The sequence below is a fragment of the Danio rerio genome, chromosome 23, assembly GCF_049306965.1.
Source record: "Danio rerio strain Tuebingen ecotype United States chromosome 23, GRCz12tu, whole genome shotgun sequence".
NCBI lineage: Eukaryota > Metazoa > Chordata > Actinopteri > Cypriniformes > Danionidae > Danio > Danio rerio.
Genome location: NC_133198.1, coordinates 32,176,533 through 32,189,744, shown reverse-complemented (window position 1 = coordinate 32,189,744; position 13,212 = coordinate 32,176,533). Strand labels below are relative to the sequence as shown.

The 13,212-nt window shown below is 34.3% G+C and overlaps 1 protein-coding gene and 1 long non-coding RNA gene across 22 annotated transcripts in view; both read left to right on the top strand.

Annotated features, from left to right (window-relative positions):
* Positions 1–13,212, top strand: part of casz1 (castor zinc finger 1) — a 325,550-nt gene that overhangs the window by 26,099 nt on the left and 286,239 nt on the right. For 12 of the 20 annotated variants that reach the window (XM_073939087.1, XM_073939115.1, XM_073939094.1 and 9 more), the window contains one exon: positions 1–60. The gene's annotated coding sequence lies outside the window, so the exon portion shown is untranslated. Of the gene's footprint in view, positions 89–13,212 lie in introns of all 20 variants that reach the window. The other 8 variants (XM_073939117.1, XM_073939097.1, XM_073939109.1 and 5 more) reach the window with 1 other exon arrangement.
* Positions 1–13,212, top strand: part of si:dkey-246i21.1 — a 71,778-nt gene that overhangs the window by 2,205 nt on the left and 56,361 nt on the right. The window contains exon 2 of one of the 2 annotated variants that reach the window (NR_170148.1): positions 1–60. This is a non-coding gene — a long non-coding RNA (si:dkey-246i21.1). Of the gene's footprint in view, positions 89–13,212 lie in introns of both variants that reach the window. The other variant, NR_170147.1, reaches the window with a different exon arrangement.

Sequence of the window (13,212 nt, the reverse complement as noted above, 5' to 3'; positions counted from 1 at the left end):
TAAGCCAATCATTTGAGGGAAGCATCTCGTGTTTAAAATGCCTGTGATATCCAAGAGAAGGTAAACAAAAAAGCTCGATGTTTAGAATGTAAGTGTTTTTGTGCCCTGAGCGTTTTGTGTGTGCGTGTTTAACGTGTGCCCACTGTCTGAGGGTGGCTATCTGTTGTGTGTTTGTGTATCATGCATTCTGGTTTTGATCGTTATGAGAAATTATACATATTTAATAAGTAATTACTGTATGTGTGAGGACAGCCTTTTTTCCCTGTGTCTGGGTCTCATTCAAATGACAAGCCTCTGTGATCATTAGAATAATGAATGGATTCAGCATATTATACAAAGCCTGAAAAGTCACATTTGCTTTCTGAGATGCAGTGAATACACTGGAAACCTTTACAGGTTGCTTGTAATTGGTTATTAATGTGGGACTTGTCAGTGATGAGCTTTGCTTGGGGCCTCGTCCCACAGTGTTGATCTACAGTGTGTCTGTGGAATGTGGTGGCATGTGGCTCGTGCCTGGAGAAACGCACTTCCATCTGGACAGCCGTCCTGCTCGAACTGTCAGAGCGATTTTACAGGTGTTGATCAGTCTCAGGGTCCATCTGCCTTCAGTATTCTCCTCCTCACCTCTCCATCACTTTCTGTGTTGCTTGTGATTTAACTTTTGGGGTTGTTTTCATGTTGTTTTAAATTGATTCATACAGTAGTGACCAAAGTGATGACCGTTTAATGACCTTAAAAGAATAACTAAGTAAGAAAAATTCCACAGCATTTACGCCCACTCAAGTGATTCTAAATTTTACCAATTAAATCTTCTGTTAAACACAAATGAAGATATTTTGAAGAATGTTGGAAGAAATTAGCCATTAATGTAGAGACCAAAACTACTGTGGAAGTCAATGGCCTCGTTTTGGTCTAACATTCTTATTTAGTGTATGTTGTTTGGTGTTTAACAGAAGAAATAAGCTCAAGGTTTGGAACAAATATTTTTTATTTATTTATCAGGATCCCCATTAGCCACTACCAAGGTAGTGGCTATTCTTCCTGGGGTCCATCGAACATAACACAAAATTACATTAATACACAACAACAAAGACTAATAAAAACATTAAAATACAAAATTCATACATAACATCCAAATCAACTATCCACTTAATATTGTTCCATTAAATATTTTTTAAATGATTTTTTAAACCTCCTTTTACTTGTTACAAAGCATATAATGTCTGATGGCAATTCATTCCATATTTTTATTCCTCTATACATCACGGTACGTTGCTTTGCATTAGTTTTTGAAATGGGAAGCAAAAAAATTCCTTTTAATGCATGCCTGGTGTTAAAATGATGACTAACATTACTATACAAAAGTTGACTGTATAATACACTTGGAACTTTTAACACAGAAATATTTCTTATAAAACACAGCAGAGAAACAATTACCCTATCCTTCACCAATAACCAACCTAAAGTTTTATGCATTTTCATAATATTAACTCTTCTATTGCAGTGTAAAATAAGTCGTACAGCTCTATTCTGGACTAACTGTAATTTATCCAAGTCTTTACTTGATGCACTCGACCATACCATTGGACAGTAATCTAGATAAGAAAGAACAATTGCCTGAACAATTTGAGAAATACAGTACTGTGGTAAAAATTCAACACATCTCTTAATAATTGATAAACCTCTCCCCATAACTATTACCATTTTATCAATCTGTTTTGACCACTTTAACCTTCTATCAAGAAGAACTCCAAGAAGCTTAATTTCCTCTACCTGTTCAATAGGCACACTCATTACAGACAAATTTATCTGTGGTTTACATTTAAATTAAAATAGAGTTGAGTAACTGATGGCAAAATGTTTGGATTAACTATCCCTTTAAATGTAAGTAAATTATAAAAAAATTGAATATGTTACACTCAGAGGAAATAGACTAAAGCCTAATAGTTCACTGACAACATTTATTAATTTTCATTCGGCTTAGTCTCTATTTCAGAGGTCACCACAGCAGAATGAACCGCAAACTATTCCGACATATGTTTTATGCAGCGGATGTCCTTTTATCTGCAACCCAGTACTAGGAAACACCTATACACTCCCGCATTCACACACACACTCATATACTATGGACAGTTTTGTTTACAATTCACTTATATTGAATGTCTAATGGCACCTGAAGGAAACCCACACCAACACGGGGAGAACATGCAAACTCTACACAGAAATGCCAACTGGCCCAGCCGGGACATGAACCAGAGACCTTTTTGCTGTGAGGTAACAGTGCTAACCACTGAGCCACCGTGTTGCCCTGACAAAATGTTATATGCTGTTAAAGTCTTAATGAAAGACAAAATTACAGTGTTTATTTTGCTAGTGCACAAGGTAAACAATTAATTTGTGCAAGTTTATCAACTTTAAAATTAACAGTTTGTTTTGAATCTTTAATGAAAATCTAGCATTTGTTCATTTGGACAGTTTTGGTAAAATATCTTTAGCGATGCCCCTCCAACTATTCGTTTTCTGTGAGTGAAAGATGAAAGGAGCACAGAAATAAAACACCGCCTCCTACTCAAAATTTTGTTTTATTTTTAAATACGCCATCATGATATTAAAATAAACGCCTGCAGTACTTCTCGTTAACGTAGACTTTAAGTACAAGATAGAGGTGATTGCTTTTTACTTTAAAACTTCTTGTATTACAAGTCAATGGCTACCAGCACTTTGAAAGTCAAAAAACATATGAGCAAAATGAATAGGTGTTGCTCCTGATGATAAATTGAGGTCTTATTAGGTAAAGTTATTTGTTTGCCCTGAATATTGTTAACAGCATTGTTAACATTTACATTTAGCAGACGCTATCATACAAAACGATATGCTCGCTCACCTCAGCCGTGGTATTGAGGGAAAAGTAAGTGCTGTTTATTCACTTCCCTCCTTCAATACCTGCTATTGCCGGGACTCAAACGCGTGACCTTTGGATCACAAGTCCAACTCTTTACCCCGAGATGCCCAAAGTAGGCTCCGCAGGCCAAAGTTGGCCCTTTGTAACCTTTGATCTGCCCCACCATCCCATCTGAGAAGATAGTGAGAATGACGGAGAGGGGTTTGGGCGAATGCCTTTAAAAGAGATTGTCATTTCTAATTTGACGTAATTTTTATGTTTGTTTTATTGCTGAGTTACAAAAAAGCAAAATGAAATTTAATTTTACAATTAAATGTTGTAAATGTATCAACTGTAAAAAAAAAAAAAAATGCAGCAATAAATAATGTCACTCGATGCATAGAGAGCTATGCAAAAGACATCAGTGAGCAAATCAAGGCAAACACTAGTGTAATTCTGTTATAAATTAGATTTTGTTTATACTGTAATAAGTTAATCATAAAATGTAAAAACATACTGCAATATTTAATATAAAGCAATATTTTCTAGTTATTTTTTAAATATTGTTAAATAAATTAGGAAATTACCCATGGCCACTATATTTACCTTCGGCCCACTAACCTCAATCAAGTTTGATTAATGGCCCTTTATAATAATTTGAGCGCCCCCCCTCTAACCATTAGTTCATGGCTGCCCCTGATTGTTAAAGTCCCCAAGAAATCAAAACTTATCAGATGATTTTGTTGGCTCACATTGCAAATTTTTGGTAAATAAGTAATCTGTGCATGTCATTAAGAAGAAAAGGAAATTGCCCTTACAATCTTCAATTGAAATCTGAAAACGCATTTCCAGTTTGTTTTCAGTTAATTTATTAAATGATGTGATTTTGAGGTAATGGGCATGCCTAATGCTGATCCAATTGTCAATTTTGGCAACAAACAGAAATGATGAGCACGATGTGTCTGTTAGGTTGTAATAACTCATCTAAAACCCCTGTCCCGATCTTTACTGCCTCCATTCAGTCTGCGGTAGAAAAAACAAGCCACACCCACTGTTTGCTCATTTAAAATTCTGTTTCTCTAGGAATTGCATCACATTACGAAAAATAACGATCGCAGCTTCTGGTTCACGGAGAATTCATTCATTCATTCATTCATTCATTCATTCATTCATTCATTTTTTTTCCAGCTTAGTCTTTTTATTAATCTGGGGTTTCCACAGTGGAATGAACGGCCAACTTAACTACACGTTTTTATGCAGTGGATGCCCTTTCAACCGCAACCCATCTCTGGGAAATCACTGAGAATTTAAATGTAATAATTTAATGATGCATGTGTGAATGCAACTGTCACATGATCTGTCGTTTGCTTCCAATAGAGATGGAGGAATTATAAATAGTAAAACATATAAAAAAGGTCTTTGAGAAATGTAAATACCAACTTATAACTGAAGTTATTTTATGTGAAATGAGTTCACAGGAAACATACATTCAGTACCTTGTAGTCAGTTATTAATGTTTCATTGGCTCTCATTTGTATTTGATTAATAGCAGGCATTTATTCTTAAAACTCTTAGTTTTGCATTATTATTATTTTTACTATTCTACGCTATGTACTTATAAAATCTATGCATCAACCTAGCATCAGCAAGTTTAAATAAAGGCCGAAGATATAGATTTTTCTAGAGCGAAGATCACTTTTAGCCACCACTGTATATTTGAGGTTTCGCTGATTTACTGCAAGTGTCAAGGAACCGGTGCAACCTAAGACCTGTTTTCTTTGTCTCTCTGACCTTGGCTTTGAACCCGTAACCCTTGTACATTCATGATTCTGCGCTATGCTTGACAGCTCTCGAGATGTAATGCAATTGCTTTTTTACACCACCACTTTGTAAATTGCTCGCCGCAATGATTCGGTATCTGTATTCACACTATTGTGATCCTTGTAAAATCTTCCGTTCTCAATACGCAGGCGTGCACAAGGCCGCATGTTTGTTTAAAAGTCATTATTATTTTTGTTTTAGTGCATTGGAAATGTCCTCTTTGCATGCTTGATCAACCAGTGGGGAAATCTAATATAATTGAGGTTCAAGGTGAATTGCATCCCGAGCGTTTCCCCTTGACAGAATGAGCATGCATATACTTGTGCAAAAATAAACAAATCACACTGACAACAGTAATATAGGCTTGATTTTGAAGGCATGGAATAAGTATCGATTTAAGCCTTCACTTCATAGATGAAAATGGCCTTTTTGGTAATTTGTCCTGGGTCCTTTCAATGCAGGAGGAGGTGAGCAAGAGAAGTGGTTCAAGGGGTGGAGGGTGAGAGAGATGGAGAGAGAGAGAGCTAACAAGACAGAGAAAGGGACATACTGCCCCTTTCCGAGCTCATTATCATTCTTAATAAGTCTTAAGGAAAGAAGCAGCAGTGAGTGTAAATGCAAGGTAATCCTAACACTGGCCAAGGTTACTGGGGACAAAGGCACATGCGCACCCTTCCCTGCTGTTTGCACCGGGACACAGAATGAGCCGAACCCCAGCAGAACTTGCACAGCCCTGAGAGACAAGAAACTAGTGCATGACCTGATGCTTTCTGAGTTGGGAAAATGTTTTGTCTGATAACTTTGGTTCGTTTGTGAAGATTTAAAAATTATATTATATTATATTATATTATATTATATTATATTATATTATATTATATTATATTATATTATATTATATTATATTATATTATATTATATTATAATTATGTTATTATGATTATTGTTAGAGACAATACTATAAACAGGCATTTAGTGGCAACAAATGTATTGTACTAACATAATTATATTACTTATATATAATATATTTGTAATATTACATATATTTTACATATCATCATATAGATATTTATTTATTGATACTTTTTGTGGTTGTTAATGCATGTTAAAATAAAATAATCATCCTCAGGAGTGCAAGTAATGTGTTTTCATATACAGCATTCAGTCTAACATTTACAAGTTATTCATTAGTGACAGAAAAGCCCTTTAAGTCACAAAAATTAGATGAAATATCATCGATTAATATTTCATGTTAAATTTGTCTTATTTTGCATAAGAGCAGTTTTTGCGCACTTTTGTTAGGAGTGCACTTTGCAGTATTAAACCAGCACTTATGTTTGCAGTGTGTACTTGTTTGCTGTCAGGTATTTATTACAGTTCTGAGAGGATTAAACGATTGCATGGACAAAGCTGTGTTTAGCTTACTGGCGAGTTTAGTGCATCATCCGGCTGTCTTGTTTTGAATGCTCCTGCTTTGGAGGTCTCCCTCAGCCCTCATATCATGCCCTTAAAGAGATAGTTCCCCCAAAACTGAAAATGTTGTTATCATTTACTCGACCTTAACTTGTTCTACACCTGTTGAATGCAAAAGAAGATATTTTGATAAATGATAGAAAACCTGTAACCTCTAAATTCCACAATATTAGTTTTTTCTACTATGGAAGTCAATGGTTACAGATGTAAGCCTGCTTCAAATTATCTCCTTTAGTGTTCATGCAGAATAGAGAATATCATAAAGGTTTGGATCCTATTGAGGGTGAGTAAGTAATGAGTACATTTTAATTTTTGTTGTAAACTATGTCTTTAAGATCTAACACGAATGGTGTGCATTCATTTCATAATGATTATTTTGACTCAATGCACATTAACAAAATCAGTGTTGTTTTAACCCAAATAAAAAACAAATACAACAGCTGAGTTCAATTTTAAAATCATTTTAAATTACATTTTTAACCCAGCAGTTATGTTCGTTCATATTTGACCCAAACATGAGTTAAAACAACCTCTATTTATTATTATTATTATTATTATTATTTTATTTTAGAGTGTGTGAACACGCAGCAGCTAAATGAACATACACTACTCAGAGTCAGATCTGTTAACCAGAGCTGCTGGCTTCTCTCTCTGTTCCTCTCTCCTGTTATCACAAAAAGATGATTTACACCCAAACAGATGTTCACAACGTTTGTTCTATTTCCTGCCCTTTCAAAGGTTATGAATGAAATGCAAAGCTTCAGCAGAGGTGCCCATAAATGCCAGTGTTTGGTTGTTTAATCAGAGCAGAGCTGGAAAATGTTGAAAAAGCAGCCGCTGAACCTAAGTGAGCGTTTGGACTTTTCGCTGGTTGTCCAGTCCTGTCAGAGCATCTTTCCTGTCCCAGTGCTCCCTGTAGCCCCCACCCTTCCTCAGTCCTGTCTGAGGTTTGTATGGCAACCTGCGCTCATCGGCCCCTGGGGCATCCAGAGAGGCAGAGGGCCATAACCATGGTGATCAGAGCACAGATCCTCCGCAAAGCAGCCCATTGTGACTGGTGCGCGGTGAGGTGAGAGGAACAAAATGTCACAGCAACAGGTTTTTTTTCTTTTTTTCTTTTTGTTGTTTTTGCCTTTAATGCCCGTAGGGGTTTGTTTAGCCTTTGATTCATCTGTGCTGCCGTCTGCTAAACGAGTTGTTTGTGATATCTGTTAATTGCCTCTTTTAAGTCATCCGTTTTGGTGCACGGTTGAAGGCAACGGGAGGATGCGAAAACAAATGAAAACTGAGTTTGCAGTGAGGAATTGCAGAGAGGCATATTATTTTAATATAGTTAAAATAGTTCAAACTGATTTTTTGTCGTGTTTTTTATTTAATCACTAAAAATGTCCTCAGGTGGTCAGGAGTGTTAGTTCACCCAAAAATGCGTATTTACTCGCCCTCAAGTGGTTCTAAACCTTTGTGAGTGTCATTTTTCTGTTGAACATAACAATTAAGATATTTTGAAAAATGTTAGAAACCTGTAACCATTGACTTCCATATTTGGAAAAGAAACACATTGAAGTCAGTGGTTACAGGTTTCCAACATTTATCAAAATTACTTATTTTGTGTTCAACAGAACATAGATGCTGGAACAGATTTGACACAAGTGAAGGGTGAGTAAATAATGACAGAATTGTCAGTTTTAAGTGAGCTATCCCTTTAAGTATGATGAACCTTACATCATAAGTAAATTCCCTGGCAAACTTAGAGGGAGATTCTAGCAAAACTACAGAATGATTGATTGTTACTTGAACTCCCTACTTTAATCTTCTTCTGAATGGATGTTGAAAAGAGTCTCTTTTTTGCACTGTCTATTAGATATGGGTTGTTCTCCACTAGGGGCAGTAAGAACAAATTAAATCCTACTGTAGACTGAGGCTGAGAGCCCCTCGCAAAAAAGGCAAAGTCTTTAATTACTGAGGTGGAAAAAAGAGACTTATTTCATAAAACTTAAAGTACCTCTGAGATTTAGCTCAAGCTGATGTACTGATCGTATACTTGAGCCACATAAATCTCTGCTCGTTTAAAGGGAAAGACAGCCCCAAAATAAAACTCATCATTAACATTTTAAGCTTAAAACAAAGTGGATGAATGTATATTTACTCTGTTTTGCATCAAATCTTCAGAGGTGTTGCACTCATTCTAAAGTGGGTCATGGCTCCCTTTGTCACACAAGAAAAAAAATAGAATAACAGAAGCTTTTTGTTGTTGTAAAATTAAATAAGTAAGTATTTTAAAAAATATTTTAAGACGACGGTTCTGTTACAAGCTAATAAAATTTATTAAATAATGACAGATGATGATGATGATTATGATAATATTAATCCTTTGTCTCAACATTTAAAATATTACTTTTGAAATATATTGAATTCTAAAATAGTTTTATTTTTATTTTTCCATGGATATTATAGATTCTTTTTTGTTTGCAAAACAAAATGTTTGCATTACAACAACAACTAATATTACTACAAGTAGTAATAATAATAATAATAATGATGAGGATGATGATAATAATTTCTCAGTACTGGGTTGTGGCTGGAAGGGCATTTGTTGTGTAAAACATTAGCTGGAATAGTTGGCAGTTCGTTACACTGTAGTGACCATTGATTAAAATGAGTGAATTAACACATGATAATATTGATAATACTAATAATAATAATAATAATAATAATAATAATAATAATTATAATAATTATAATAATTTATTGTGCACTTTGAAAGTTTTCTTGTATTTTTCTGTATGAAACTTTTTTGTTTGTACAAAAGATTCTGAAAATGGTGATAATGTTTATTGTTATTATTATAATTAATTTATTGTTATGATAAACTGACTCTCAACAACTAATTATGCATACAGTTGAAGTCAGAATTATTAAACCCCCTGAATTATTAGCCCCCAGATTATTTTCCCCCCAATTTCTGTTTAACGGAGAGCAGATTTTCCAACACATTTATAAACATAATAGTCTTAATAACAAATCTCTAATAACTGATTTATTTTATCTTTGCCATGATGACAGTAAATAATATTTTACTAGATATTTATCAAATATCTGATAAATTACTAGATCTTTATTAAAGTGACATTTAAAGGCTTAACTAGGTTAATTAGGTTAACTAGGCAGGTTAGGGTAATTAGGCAATTTATTGTATAACTATGGTTTGTTCTGTAGAAAAAAATATAGCTTAAAGGGGCTAATAATTTTGACCTTAAAATGTTTTTTAGAAAATTAAAAATGCTTTTATTCTTGCCAAAATAAAACAAATAAGACTTTCTCCAGAAGAAAAAAATATTATCAGACATACTGTAAAAATTTCCTTGTTCTGTTAAACATCATTTGGGGGAAAAAATTCAAAGGGGTTTGATAATTCTGATTTAAACTGTATATCATATCAAAGATCGATGTCCTGTCAGTTTGTCGTGCAAAAATGTATACTTTTTGGTTTATGCTTAAGTTTTATACTGACTTTTTTATCTTTCTTTATTTATCCTCTGAAAATCAAATTGACTGTGGAGTCTGAGGGGGCATGTGCTTGTGTTGTTAAAGAAGATGTTTCTTAATCTTCCTCTGTGGTGTTGTTTATCATGTGCTGTTTGGGCTTTAGTTTATGTTAATTGATGCACGTGCAATAGCAGACATACGGTGCGGTGTGACAGGCAGGGCGGGAAGGCCGTGGCCGAGGGACAGGTCACAAAAAGGGGCTGCAATCAGCGCGTCTGAGCGGGAGGAAGGCGCCTGTTTCTCCTCCTGTAACCTCGGGGAGGATGTGGGTTGCGTTCTGTGACAGGTTCAGTGTTGAGTCTGGCCTCTGGGTTGGGAAAGGACTGCTGCTGTCCTGAGGTGCAGAGGGGCTCAAACACACACCCTGCAAAGTCTAGCACCCCTCTGACCTGACTCAGACATTAGCCCTACACACTTTTAGTCCTGTTGTGTTTGTTGATGTTTTTCATGTAATTACTTTTATCACTATGGAACTTAAATATAGTATATAATATAATATACAGTTTTATATATAAAATTATATACTAAGTTCAATGGTGGAAAGAGTACTGAAAAACCATACTCAAGTAAAAGTACCATTACTTTCCCATAAATGTAGTGTAAGTAGAGTAAAAGTATTTACTTTTGATGTAAATATTACTCAAAGTATATGAGTAAAAAGTCGCCCTATTAAAATTACTCCATATTAATGAGTAATTACTATTAATCCATGAAAGATTAATGTGTCAGTTTGTGCATGTGTGTTTTATTAACTACGTAGTAAAGTATAATTCCTAAAAAAAAAAATTACTCAATTACAGTAGTTTGAGTATTTGTAATTTGTAAATTTACACCCTGAATATATTATGATTTATCATATGTTAGCATTAAACTAAACTGCAAAATGTATAATTATTATATCACTCGCAGTTAACTACTAGTTGGCATTGGCTTATGTTAGCATTCATAAAAGTTTTTTGTCTAGACTATTGTTTTTGTTTTAAGTCACAGTTTAATCAAACTACTTTCTTTTCTTTTTTATCACATATACATTTAGTGAAATTGATTATTTAAAAAAGGTAAGCCAAAATGGAAGCAGTTACAATGGGATATTTTATGCATTTTGGATTTGGATGGTTCAATTAAGAAATGTTATGCTCATGAAAATTATGTCATTATCATTTTTGTGTAAACAATCAAAGATGAGATTTAAGAAATTGGTCAGATGACACTGATGTGTATTATATGTTGAGTCATGCAAATGAAAAACAACAATGGCAGACCTTAGGAGGAATGTAAGTGACATAATCACCTACTGGCCTGTTTTGGTGAAATAGTTTTTAAAATGTTGTTGCCTGTACCTGAAACTTCATAGAAAACATAAATAAAAACCCTTCTTGTTAAAAATTAACTGAAATATTAATACATTTTTAACTTTTGTTTTAGCAGTCATAAAGAAAATAAACCAAATTTAAATCTATTACAATCTATATTGACATATAAAAGGAAACACAACTTTTGAATTCTAGAATTCTTTTTTCTTTAATCTAAATAAATCTATTTATTTTTAATATGAATAAATTATGACAAGTATTTGATAGTCTCTCTATGAGAGGGCGGTAACTTGGTACTATCGAATGGTTGTAGATTGGACAATGTCATATCTAAATACAAGAGACCACCCTTAAGGCAGCATACTTAACTGGAGTGTTTGCCATATGTCACCTGAAAGACCAGGAGATTAGGGTATAATAATAAAATATACCTGTTACAAAATATCATACAAAAGAAAGAAGTGTGTGCTTTTAGTGTCATTGCAAAAGTGTGCGATTAGCACTGATTAATATATTCAGAAAGCAAGTGTCCATTAACAGGGGATTTGCTGGGATGGAGTAGTATTGCAGCTAAATTCAGCTGTCAGTCCCACTTTTAGTGACAAGTCCTGTTCTGCACATAATTCACGGGAGTGATAACTGGAATTAACAATCTCCCAAAAATTATAAGTATGATAAATTACAAAAATTATGATTACAAAAATATGGTTGGAAGTGAACTGACTGACTAGTTGTTAGTAACATATTTAGAAATTTATTGGAGTTGTGTTTCTCTTTTGTATTTGCTCTGCTGGGACATCACATGGAACAAGGTCCTGACTCAATCATGTTGGCAAATCTTGCTAGAAAAAGAACAAGCCCATAATACATTTAAATACAAACACTGTACTGTACCTTGTAAATTATCCCACAAACCGAAATATTGCGAACGGCTCCTGCCTACTTTATAAACTCCATAAACTGGATCAGTTCAAATTGCCAAGCCCAAATAAGCTAATACGTGTTGCTTATAAAGGGCATGGCAACACTTTGAGAGCACATTCTGTGAAGAAGGCTATAAGTCAACATAACTTGATGTTATTAAAAAACAAACAAAATGAAAACTGTATACCAATAAATCAGTCATCCTAATTTTGAGAGTGGGTTTTGCATATGCAAATACAGATAGATAAATTTGGGTGTTTTTCTCCTGTTTGTAAACCTTGTTGTGAATCCTGAAACTTCCATGATTTAAATGCTGGTCAGATTAGGGAGAACCACTCCCTGCAGAATAAAACGCTGAATTAAAATAGATAAAATACTTATTTAATACAGTGTTTTATATATACACACACACTCAAGCCCTGAAATGATTGATACCCCGCTTGTCAAATTATTACCTAAAGTTACTTTATTCAACCGGCAATATTTTTTAGGCGAAAATGACACAGGATTTTCCCAAAAGATACTGCAAGAGGCATTGTGGAAAATATTTCCCAGCTTTTATTTACATCTGAACAAAAAATTTTAGTCAGAATTTGCCAGAGGTTTAAATAATTTCAGGCTTGATTGTTTGTTTTTTTGGTAACACTTTGTTTTGATGGTCCATTTAAATATTAGAGGACTGTCTGCTTAATATCTGTTGATACTGCTTCTTCAACAGACATTTAACTGACTGTAAGAAACTTTGCAAGTACATGTCAATTTACACTATAACCCCAACCCTAATCCCAACCTAACAGTCTGTGCATAATCTAATGAGAATTAGTTGGACTGTAGATGCAATGCAACTTAAATTCAACAAATGGAACATCAAAATAAAGTGTGACCCTTTAAAAAAAAACACAGAAACTAAAGTTCTTTATTTTCTGTCTTCTTTTATTTTTCACTCTTATATATGTTTCTAATGACACCATGATTTGGAAGCCTCTTGTTTCTGTGAAGAGAAAGTGGGCTGTCAGCACTGACGTCTCTGTTTTTACTCTCACCTTCAGCGATTGGATACTTGGGCTCTTATGTTACGGAACAACCTTATTGACCTCTTATTTGTCCGCTCCCTTTTCCCTTTCCTCGACAGAGTTCTCTGTCTCAGTCAGCTGGTGCGGTAACTGCTTTACAATTCCACTTTTGGCTGTTTGAATAAATAACATTTTCAGCAATTATTAGTATGTGGCATAGCCAGCAGGAATTCCTCTCTTCTCC